The 12,586-nt window shown below is 38.6% G+C and overlaps 1 pseudogene; it reads right to left on the bottom strand.

The window, feature by feature from the left end:
• Nucleotides 1-204: 204 nt before the first annotated feature.
• Nucleotides 205-3,814, bottom strand: LOC137283884 (uncharacterized; annotated as a pseudogene).
• Nucleotides 3,815-12,586: the final 8,772 nt, after the last annotated feature.

Below are 12,586 nucleotides of genomic sequence, written 5' to 3'. Positions count from 1 at the left end.
TGACTAATCAAGGCATTGTTGTTGTCAAAACTGAATTTGATGAAACATTTTTTAGCCAGATGATTCACAAGCTGAACCTGTTTCAAAAGAAAGAAGTCTTACAGTATCTGTTCACACAGCTTACATAAAGTTGACATAATAGGATTCAGTTTACATAAACATAATCTGCTTAAAGGGATTTGTTTCTTTTAATGCTTCCTAACATTATTTCACAAGTTTCTTGTCGAGGTTGCACAGTGCTGCACATACAAATTGCATTTGATCCAAAATACTCTTAAGTCTGAGTGGAATAACTCTTTGAAAGATCTGAAACTTTTTAAGCCTTCCTATGGCACGTTCAACGTGAATGCATGAACTGGCAATTCTCCTTGTCTTAGCTACTGCTTTTGATTTCAACTGCTTACCCATAGAAAATCTTTTAGTAAGTAAATAACGTATTAAAAACCCTCTGTCAGCCATGATGTCATCTCCGTACTCAAGTTTGTCCAGGAAACCAGACGGTTGGACAATCTTCCTGTCTGATATTGAACCTGTATACAGATTTGAGAGAAAAACAAATGTACCAGATGGGGATACAGCAACCAATGACTTTACAGTGTTGTGGTGCTTATATTGGGACCATGTGACTCTCTGAGAGGAAGCAAGGTTTTTTGAATGAAAAATTCTGTGCAGTCAATAATTACTCTGGTCTTAGGAAAACATTTAAAGCATTTAGGTAAGCATGAATTTACTTGATACCGAGTTGGCCAAGATACTAGGAATTTAAGTACATGGTACATAAAAGAAATCCAAGTAGTGAAAATTCTGCTGACAGACGAGTTATCAATTTGAAATAGATAAGCTAAAACTTCAGAGTCAAATCCCCGTCTGAGCCTCGCTAAGGTGAGAAGTAACTCCTCTGTAAGGGTCAAGACCCGAGGACATCCTCTCCTCCCAGTTGTTTGAGCATGGTCCTCCTGAAACAGATGTTACATCATTCATAGTATGTGTCTAAAACTCAATAACATTCACCAGAAATAATGGTTTCAAAGTGATTCATTTTAGAATGTTAGATATACAGTTTTTTTCACTCTACTGTAACAAGTCACTCAAGCTAATGAGCTTCTTTCTTATGATAACCTTCACTGATGAACATCATCAGCCTTACATTTCTGATATTTTAGCTATTGGACATTTTAATGTAATTACTGTTAAGCCAGCAGTGCCTGATCCACGCCAGTAGTTCAGTTTCATGGCTTTCGGCATCAACAGATTCAGGATGATGGTAAAAAGAGATGTAGTCAGACCTGTGTAAATATATATAATTTATTCTCTTATATATTTTCAAAATGATTACTTATAACAGCATTGATTACCATTTTCAACAAATACCATCAACCAACGACCCTGTTGATTTTTGGTTACCATGCCAAAGGTCTAAAAAATGTTGGTTAAATTTATGATCGCCATTTTGGACTAACAAGATAGACTTCAATAAAAGGTAACACATATTGAATTTAATATTGTAATGAGTACCTGTGTAGAATGTGCAGGTGTCATCATCACTTTGTATGGTCCGTATGAAATCATTCCTTTTCAGAATTCAGGGCTCTTTTATTTCTGCATCACTGTACCTAAGTATATCATCCATGTTAATTTCTGTCTGTGTGCATGCATCCACTGTGGTGCTTGCATCTGAAACAAGTGAACTTGTAATATTTAATATCAACGCTTCATCAATGTTACAATGAATCAGTTACTTCAAATTGCATTCTGTTCTTTTTACCACGTTTCGTCCCGCCAGGACTCATCAGTGCAGCTTGGCTTTCCATACAAGGAAAACTGCAGACGTGTATCACCTATTAGACATACACTATTACCAAATATCTGTTTCAATTTGGTCAGTACAGTATTACATTTGAACCAATATCAAATTATTATACTTCATGAAAGAATGATAATTAGCTTTGTGATTTATCAGGACAAGTTACTTTGACAACTTACCTTGATGATCTTCACTGAAAACTTCAAAGTAGTCATGGAAGTTTTCAGATGGTGATGTTGGCACTATGTTCCGTTCATCTTGTTCGTCAGGGTAGGCACATTTAGTTGGAGTTCATGCAGTGGGCCCTTTTTAATGAAGAGACGATAAACTCAAATAATTTAGACCTCTACTAGTTAACATTGCTGGATAATTGTCAAAATGGAATACTCAGGCAATACATGAATATTCTACAAAAATTATATGAATGGTTGAACCCAGCAGCATATTTTAAAATAGCTACTGCACTTCAGTGAGTATCAGTGTGATAATATTCAGTGAATAAAATGTAATCAATGATGATGTTACTATATAAATATTGATGAGAACGTTTTTGGAGAGCAAATAGCGTAATAATTTACTGGTTGAAGCCTCAGTCTCTTCCTAGGATTTCGTGCCTTCGGTGGTAGGACATCTTGCGACAAGGCTGACAAAAGATCAGGATATTCCGTCAATGAACCAAACATGAGCACGTCGTGAATTACATAGAGTCAGATTTAATCTGAAAATGCAAATACGATATTTGAAAGTGCATTTGAATCATTACCCTCAGTTGGTCCATTTCCTCCGACGAAGTGCAGGCTGCAAATATAAGTCTCCTTCCTGACTTTTTCGATGGTAAAATTCTTCCGTCCGCAAAGAGAAATCCACTTTTAACATTTTTCTAAATTCGTCCTCGGTTTAGGGAATGGTATGAAAAAGATGCCACTGCTTGACGAGTTCAAATACCGCGAATCAGACCGACAGAGGCCGTGACAGCAGTGTTTCAAAAGCATGTTGCTAGGGACGCTTGTCCGGTAAAATGGCGACTTCCGGTTAAAATGTCGCTTACAACAACCAAAAAGGCAGAACGACTATTGGCACACATATATTTAAAGGTCTCATGCAACCCAAAAGTCATAAAATATACATTACTGCATGTAAAAAACAACAACAAATAAACAAAATTATAAGCGTACAACCTCGATGCAAAAGTGCATTATTTTGTACTTGGGCTCACTGCCCTCGAAACGAAGAGCTCGGGAGACCGAACACAGTCATAGCGGGTGGGTGTGCAATCAAGTGTAACGACGGCTACCCATTGGCTGGTTAAGTATGGCGAGTCACAAGAATGTAAGATTCTTTATGGATAACAACTTCTTTTATTGTACTTGATGTGTCGTTTCAGTGTGGATTCATATACCGTTGTCAAACAAAAACATATACACTGGAAAAAGTTGTTGTCCATAAAGAATGTATATAGTGATGTTTGGGTTTTGTAAATACATGTTATCGATCCAGTCAAAAACATTTAAGTAGAGATGGTGAACTACTGCGTTGCTGGAAACTGTCGTTCATCCAAGCATTACTTGAAACTGACAAGAGTTTGCACCAGTTTCCTTCAGATACAGTTGCAGTTTGTTTGCAACCCACAGACATAAAACATGTCATGTGTACAATTGTAACACCTGTCTAAATATTAGTACATAATGTGGCAGAGATAGGACTCGGGTGCACTAGTCATAAATCAATCTAGTTAGTTTATGGCGTATAGCCTGATAGGTATTAAGTTTAAATTGCATGTGGTCAATGATTGAAGCTGGGTCTTTAGCAAACAGACAGGCAGACATATAGGTGTCAATAAACCAGACATTGAACTTTCTGTGACAGAGACTGCTTACGGTATACCACAATCAACAAGGGATTTTTTATGTAACGAGGAGATTATTTACTTGTTTGTGTACACAACCAAGATTAGATTACTGCTCACGACCTCATACTCTGGGCACGCATACTGCTTCGAGCTCCGCACATAATTAGATTTATTTAAATCAACCAATCTAAAGCTAAAAGATGATAACTTACAAACTGATATCAAATATATGCAGCAACAAGGCTGTTTCTGAAAATAGGATACTTTGGTGTCCATCTTGGATTTTTATCACCACTTGGTGGCGCTGTGTATAAACTTATATATAAAGACTGTTAAATATAATTCTGTAAGAAATACTGAAAATGACATGATATGATATGATGAGCACACACTGGCATCATTACAGATTTCAGTCAAATTCAGTCTAAGTAGGCATAGTCTCGGTAGTTTTCGTTACACTTCAATAATGAGTCTAACAAAAATTAGTAGGAGGTCGCGTCGGGTAACCGTTGAGATTGACCAATCAAAACACAGCTTACCAAATCGCAAAAGTGGAATTTCGCACATACCTTTTGAACTTTCACCTCGAAAAGCTTTGTACACGAACGATTCCGAATGCTATTTCCCATACGATCGGTAGCGGTGATGCACATGGATCATGCTACAATACTGTCAACAGTGAGTAAACAGTCGCTGTAAATAGCGCTTTTTGTCTATATTCAAGGATGTCATCTTGCGGAAATATTAGCTAATAGTAACAATGTCATCAGAAAGTCCTTGGCAAACCCGGTTGTTGGGCGTTACGAGCGAACGCTTTAATCACTAGGCTACCCCACCGCCTCACCACAATTTTGAAGAAGATCTAGTAATCGATACGTCGCTGCATACTACTGTGACTGCATCTATCTGTCCGACAAATATTGGTTGATCAAGGAACCTGAGATCACTGAAAGACTCTCGCTTGTCTGTGTGGCTGAGGCCAGTCTCTCTGATTCTCACAGTGCGGACCGATTAATCACGTTTACGTACAACGTAAGCGGATAAAGAAAAATTAAAAAGTGTGTTGCAAAAGATGATAAAGAGACTTAAACACCCCGCTTTCGGAATTTGGCTAAGCGCTCTTCCATTATTTACAATGTACCCCACTTACAAGCAAGGTGCATCTCAATGTACCCCGCTGCTAATGGCAACTCATTCGGTACTTCGTGGTAGTACTTCTTTAGGTCGAATAACATTGAATCATGCATGATGCACTGATATTACCGATGAATTGAATGATCAACACATAGCACTGCCCCCACCCTAAACCATAACAGCAGCACTGCAAGGGGAACCTATCCTCACTTATCCCAACCACGGCCACGTCCGAGACTTTTTGATGCAAACAGGACCCCAGTCGGTCTAGATTTATCATATTTATCCTAACACACTTGAAACGCCCTCCCTTTCTAACAGAGTATCACCAAACAGGGAATCAAAATAATAAAAACCCCACCTTTACTTTGTAAAGACCCGAAACGTTTCTTTACAAAAGGAATAGCATCTTCAGAAAGCCTTTTTGTCTTCAGTTAACCTACTACATGAAGAAAGACAGATCAGATCAGTCCCCTGCAATCTTTTAAAATAGTCTGAACATGTTTAGCAATTAACACGATTATCGGATATGTTTAGCAATTAACACGATTATCGGTTACCTTTGAGTATAGTTATATTCGATACGTAAATAGCAGCAGTATGAATTGATACGGAGCAACAGACAGAAAGAGGAATAAATTAATTTATATAAATAAAAAGTTGTAAACTCTGTAAATAAAAAAATATAGGTGAAAAGTAATATATTAAATGTGTGTAAACTGAGACAAGTTTTAGGTACCCCTACTATAATATCTTTGACCTTCAGACTTTGCCAGTGTGCACCAGAGAACCTATGGCCTGAGTGGGCTGGGAATGTCCGTCCGGCCTCGGACACTGGTATTTGTGGCCAGAATGAACCTGGACTTTAGTTCCTAGTTGTAACAAACAAGTTAGCTATTAATGTCCCGACTCTTGATAAGTCTGTCTAGCGCATGGCAAAATCGTCGTTGTAGGGACAATACATATTGTTTAAACTTCTGGTGACTGTGAATCATGCTCGCCGTACTAGTAACACCACGAACTATGTAGTCATTGGTGGGAAGCTAGACTTGTCTGAGGCAGATTTAAAACAAAATTGGTTTATCAGTTAACAAAATATCTTGTTGTCACACACTTGCCCGATCACATACAAATACCACAACTCCTTGACGCTACTGACGCTCACTCGCTCGCTCGCCCACTCACTCATTCATTGACTCAGTAACACTAACCGTCAGACTCACTCACTCACTCACTAGTTAATTCAGTAGCTTAAATAAACAACGGGCCTGTGATAAGGCTAAGATATGGCTCAAAATGGTCTTCATCAGCCCATGATTGTCGTATGCCATTATTGGCTGGTTAGGCTGCATAAACAAATTAAATGTTTCTCGGGCATATATTTCTTTCAAAAGTGACTAGGGCGGAAGGAAATTTGTCTTTAACATTTTTGATAGAAGAAAGGTGACGAGGGAGGAACACAATGTTTTTTTCTCAGAGATACAGGTTAGGAAGTAAAACACGTGTTACTAAGTTGCAGATTCAGTCCCACTCTTTCTTACAGACACTCATTTTTATAGTGGACAAAATGGATGATCGAGTCGCAGCAAAGTCAAAATTATTTTTTTACATGGCAATAAAAAATGTTACGTGCATAAGTGAAAGTGACACCGATGCCCGAGAAACATTTCACTTTTAGGGGTGCTGCTTCGGTTGATGACTGTAAAATGTGAATAGTGGTATATGCTCAGGCTGCTTTGATACTGCATTTCTGCATTTCATCAATCAACACAGTATTGTGATCGGTGACAGGCATCAGGCATCATAGTTATAAGTCAAGAAAGTGATGGCTCACATTGATGTTCTTCGATTCGATATTTTTCGTAACTTTCGAGACCGGGAAGTTAGCATTTTACACGGATGAGGTGAGCAAATAGTGTGTCAGATTCGCCAGCGGTCAGATTGAAGTGACCAACCCGCCAGCCCAGTGTCTGATCGAACATTTCACTTTGACTGGAGTTGTTATTTGTGGCATGTAACAGTTATGTGCTGTTTATAAATCTTATGTTTGTCATTACCGTGACGTACCATGTTTTCGGGGTGTTTCTTTACCCAGTAATTTCTTGTTTACAGTGAGATGACAGCGCCACCTGTACAACACCGTCTCGTGTGCAGAAGCTTCCGTCTCAATCGGAACACAAAATGTTTGAAATGTTCAGCTTTCACGGATGTTGTGGCCTAAATTTCTGTCCAAGTTCTAAAATTCTACCCTAGAACGTAATGCACTTTGAGAACATTCATAAATGTGATCATAACGTTTGAAATAATACTCGCAACTTGTCAAGCGGACCATCGTCTGATCGAGTGAAAAGCCAAACATAAGTATCAAGTGACTTCAATGGAATGTTGCCGACGTAACAAAAAACCCAATTGAACACCGAATTGGTCATCTCTTATATTTTTGTTTTCATGCTGCAGAATTCGTACCAGGCTTATGACCCCTGTGTTCATTTAAAATACTACTGTGATGTTACAGTACTGCGCAGATATTGCACGTTTTATTGTCCCTGCCATGGCGTGCCATTCAGAGAAGAAGAATCAATGAGCAAATGATTGAATAACTTACCTGTAAATATGTTTATTTTTTATCAATTTTCACCAAAAAACCCATTAAAACAAACAGGTAAAAAATTACCAGTTTGCTTAACTTTTAATTAAAGTGACACGATGTATTTGTTGATTTCTATGGAGAAGAATGCATCACATGCGCTCCAACACCAGGGCGTGACCCCGCGCATTAACGAGCAACCCGGAAACTTGGTACGTCACTTCTAGCGCTCGTGCTTGAGGACAAGACAAATGTACGTTGCATTGGAAATCAGCGGTGTAAATTTATGAAAGGTGTGATATATATTAACGGAATTACAGTTTTGATAATCTACTGATATGCAATAATGTATTTGATCATCTTTTGCGTTAATACCCCGAAAACACGTTACCCATGGCACATAACAAACGCCTCCTGCGCCTCAGGAAATACGGAATTCATAAGGGTCTGACACTCCCGTACGCCCTTTCAAAACACCGTGTAACTAAAATTGTATGTCAATACCAGCACTATCTGCGACGCCATCCGAAGTCTGACCAGCAGAGCATGGACTCGGTAATAGATGTTGGGATGAGCTACCGACAGTGTTCCACCAAACAACGGGAAAAGTCTCTTCATAACGACCAGTACCCAGAACAACTGCACGGGAACTCTCTGGAGAATGGAACAATCTACCCATGGCCACCATCAGCTTGAGCATGAGTAATCGGTGCCAAACGGTGTTCAGTTTAGAGACAATGATTTTTTTTCATGATTTTGATGTTACACTTTTGGTGAGACTCTCGGGTGTTACTTGTGGTCTGACTTACGCTGGTCACGTTCACTCGTCAAGCCTTCGTCGTCACTGAACACTTGGGTGCGCTTTCTCACATAGGTACACAGCAGGAAGTCCATTTCTGGCCAAAGAACAATGTCCGAGACAAACAAACAAGACAAGACAAAACTGAACACAAACAACAACAACAACGAATGAAAGACCTCTTACATCTTGTTCATGTATATTCTTATATGCCTGTCAAAGCGACGGGTGGCAGTTTGCCGTGCAGAGGTCTTTGGCATACGGGAACCTATTATAAGCCGGTTCGAATCCCTGTTTGCCACGATATGTTTTAGGTAACCCTTGGTTATGTGTTTCTCCACATTCAGTAGATACACATTAACACAGCGAAAATAAAGGTTAAAGCGGTGTTAAAACTAAATTAAACATCTCGGTATTATCTTTTTGGATAATACAAAAGTGATGACACCGTGTCACTGCTGTAAACAGAAACTGTTGTAAACAGAAACTGCTGTAAACAAATGAAATGTGCCCTTTCATACTGAATTACAATTTGGTGTAGTAACTTGCATGTAACCTGAATTGTCATGTATGAATAAAATATGTTCAAACAAAACAAAAAAAAATCTCACTAATTGTGCATTTTGCTGATACAGACTGACTCATCTGGGCAAAGTCTTATCAAACACTAACTCTAGTCAGCCAAATCCCACTGGCTATGCGAGAGACCTGTTATTACATGTTCCTAAAACATAGCGCCCTTGAGCAGTTGAACCAACTGGATATCAGCTCAATACAAATATCGTGTAGTGTAGTGTAGTGTAGTGTAGTGTACTGTAGTGTACTGTAGTGTAGTGTAGTGTTCTACGTATAGGTCTAACTCATATCAAGAGTATTACATTAGGTAATATTATATAACAATTCAGAAAATTCGTGTAGACGTAGTTCTCACCAACTGAAAATTGAGATGGGTAGTACTGGATACTAAAATGTCTCAAGAAAAGAAAGATTTTGTGATGTTTGTAGAACAAAGTGTGTCGAAGATGAGTACTACAGCTTGTCTACAAGGCGTAAGTCGACTTATTTAAACAGTTTATACCAAGGAAATGTCACGCATTTAACAGTAGGTAAATCTGACCTTTTAATGTCCAGTTAAAACTGATCTAAAAAGAAAGATGGCAATATACCTTGATGGCAGTGTAAGTTTATACAGTTGAGGACAGTACTGAGAATATGAAGGCAAAACGTATTGTGGTTGCTGTACACCTGCTGTGCCATTGGCCTATAATGGTTGAATAAACCAATTTAATCACGATCAATAACATCTGCTACAGACAAATCCATCTGGCGTATGATGTGATTCCTCTGTGAAAATATATATTTTCATAATTTTCCTGTGAATATTACTGTGTGAAACGCTTCACCGTGATCACGAGAATCTGTAAGTAACTTCATTAATGTGTTCTTCATATGTTCTACATTGAACTGTTATGGTTGTATGGACTCATATACTTGTGTGGGATGTATTGTCGTTTTTAGGACATATATCTAAAATTGTTAGGTTAGATATTCACATGATTGATGAAACTGCAATCTAAATACTTTTAACAAATCATAGAAATAGACTTAGAAATAGCGAATGCCGAGACATATAGTTTCCGTCAGATACAATTTATGTCACAGGTCACATGGAGCGTAATCGTGCATGGACAGGTCACCTTGTCTCGTACGGTTATGTGACGCTTGGAAACAGAAACAGGTAGTGTTAATTATCCATGAAGCATTACTGATTGCATACCAGCGTCATTGTTTATTGTGTTGTCACCTAAAAGGGATTTGACTCGTTCGAGGTAAGTCACCCATTCTTTACATTTTAGCACTTTCAGTGCGGATCGGGTGGCTCTGTACTGAGTCTTGGGCACGCTGAAACTTATGGTTGTTGGTTTACATTTCGGTTCACCCCGATTATGTTTGTAGATTTGTCAGCATCATACCAGTGCTAAAGGTTTTCAGCCAAGGTAAAGGTCTGAGACCCCCATCATCTCGGGCTTTTCCTGTGGAGGGTCAGAAAGATCTATTACTGCACAGTACTAGGTCGTGTTATGGATCTATCACGTGCATTTTATTGCAACTCAGAATAGAACATGCGTGTTATTCAGCAATCCACAGTTGTTGTGAAAATTCAGGTTCGAATTCTTCTACTGCAATCAATGCGGCTAACGCGGTGGTCATACTCGCCGACTTCGTTGATGGCAAAAAATGTGTTCATCACGGAATCTTAGGAAATTTACGTAATTGTCCCATAAACCTCCAGTTTCGCAGGCATTCTCCGAGAAATCCCGTTTTTTGTACAGAATTGCCCTCATCATTTTCTGAGGAGAAGCCCTTGACTTTGAATAATTCTTATTTTACTTGTTTTCAAGACTGATAGTGTATTCTTGCTACGACTTCCAATATATTGTGCCGATGCGTGGGTTCCAACCTGAAATCTTTCGCCTCCCAACCTGATGGTCGCCCCTCTCAAATGATTTCATATTGGAGCAGGAACAACAGAACTACTGTATGCCTCTTCGATTCTAATGGTACTAAATGTCACCGGAGTACTTGAACATTGTATAGCAGCTTGCTGTTTTTATTTGTTTTTGCATGTTTAATATAAAGATTAAACCTCCATGATACAGCAAAAAAGGAGAGAAACATATTTAATAATATTTAACTAACATTTATGTTATGAAAACTCCAAGCTACATTACCTCCCAAAGCAGAAACTCCAAATGACTTTAAAATATTTCTCAAACTAGACCTTCGTGTAACCTTGATGTAATACCGCAAGTCGAATTGTAACTGAATTCGCTGAAAATTATACAAATGACCAAAAAAGTCAGACTAGAATATTTTCAGAGATGTGAAATATATGCCCAGCGTTGAAGATTACAGCTGATAGTTATACAGATACAATCCAACTGTTTTTGAAACACCTAGCGAGTTATAATTACGTTTCATAAAACTGTTGGAAGCGCACGTACAATCACCAGAATCCCGCAAGATCTTAAGAACATACACACAGTTGGACCAGTGAGAGCCGTTATGTCAGGAAACAACAACCGTGTGTGTATTTGAATCTCTCACCATCACCATCAATCTATCACCAATCGCGTGATACTTATCAAAAACCTCACATTTGACAGCCCAGTTCTGTTAGCTACGTTCTTTGTACTTTCAATATGACGGTGTATGTTTTTCATGATTTTTAAACCATAACATCATGCCCTAAACGATTTAAGTAGTCGGGATTGATTTTATCAAAACACTGCATCCTTTACGCACCTGACTGGTTTGTCGTATTTTCTTCTTGGGGGGTAAAGGAAACGGGCAAGCGGTGACAAAGTGTCTGATGCCAGTCGCACCCCACTTAATTTAACAGTTGATAGCAAAGGATACTTTCGTTTCCACTAGCACCAATATGGACTGATGATAATTTTATGAACTGTGACTTCATTAATATGCGAAAGGCGACGTTTCTACGTAGATACCTTTGTCGTTGTCAAGCAAATAAATTCGTCAAGCAGGTACCCATGTGTATATCTCGAATGGTCAATAAAACATCGTCTGAATATGACATCTTCTAAATTGAACTGACAGTCCATAAAGGTGTGGCCTATATTGCATGTAATTAACTTGCACAAATTTAAGCGCAATGAATCATAAATGTAACAGATGTTTTGGGAGTTGCCTTAGCGGGAGAATCACAGTCTAACCAGCCAAAATAGCTCAAGCACAAACAACAGAAAATGCCGTGTTTTCCAGTTTGAATATCATTGCTCAGCGATGAGAGCTGTATATACTTCGTAACTGTGTGAATCATACATGTTTATTTTCACCTGTAAAGTAGTCGTGACCGGGTTCTCTGTCTTTCGTTTTGTTCACATCTGGCGTCGTCTGCTTGATGTGTCATCATTGATAGCACTGTTGTCCGTCCTGCATATAATAAACAGATCTCAAAACTCGGGGATATTGAAAATGGAAAATATTCTAATATGTTGAAACGTTTTGATTTATTCACCAACAAAGCAATGTGTTTCTGTTAATGCACCAGCTGGTTTGTGTTGTTAGTCAAGAGTTTTCTAAACATGTTAGGGCAAGGCATACTTCTGGTCAGACCATTTACCAGGATGATGTACACAAAGTCCGTTATAATGAGATGATAGCCAAAACAATATTTGAAGTTCGAGCATGAGGTCTGATTCGAATCCCAGGTGGGGGAACCAGTTTGAATTTCCAGTGAAACAGTTCTTCATACAGAGTGGCGCAGAAAAAGGATGTAAGCAAGTTTGAATAATCCATACTTTTTGTTTTCTGGTATTGTAGAATACGTTAAAACGTTTAGCCAAAACCTTTCTGTGGATTGGGCTAAACTGCGCACACATACAGGTG

Source organism: Haliotis asinina, chromosome 5 (genome assembly GCF_037392515.1).
Source record: "Haliotis asinina isolate JCU_RB_2024 chromosome 5, JCU_Hal_asi_v2, whole genome shotgun sequence".
In the NCBI taxonomy this organism is placed as follows: domain Eukaryota; kingdom Metazoa; phylum Mollusca; class Gastropoda; order Lepetellida; family Haliotidae; genus Haliotis; species Haliotis asinina.
The sequence above is the reverse complement of the archived record's forward strand: the minus strand, read 5'-3'. Positions and strand labels throughout refer to the sequence as shown.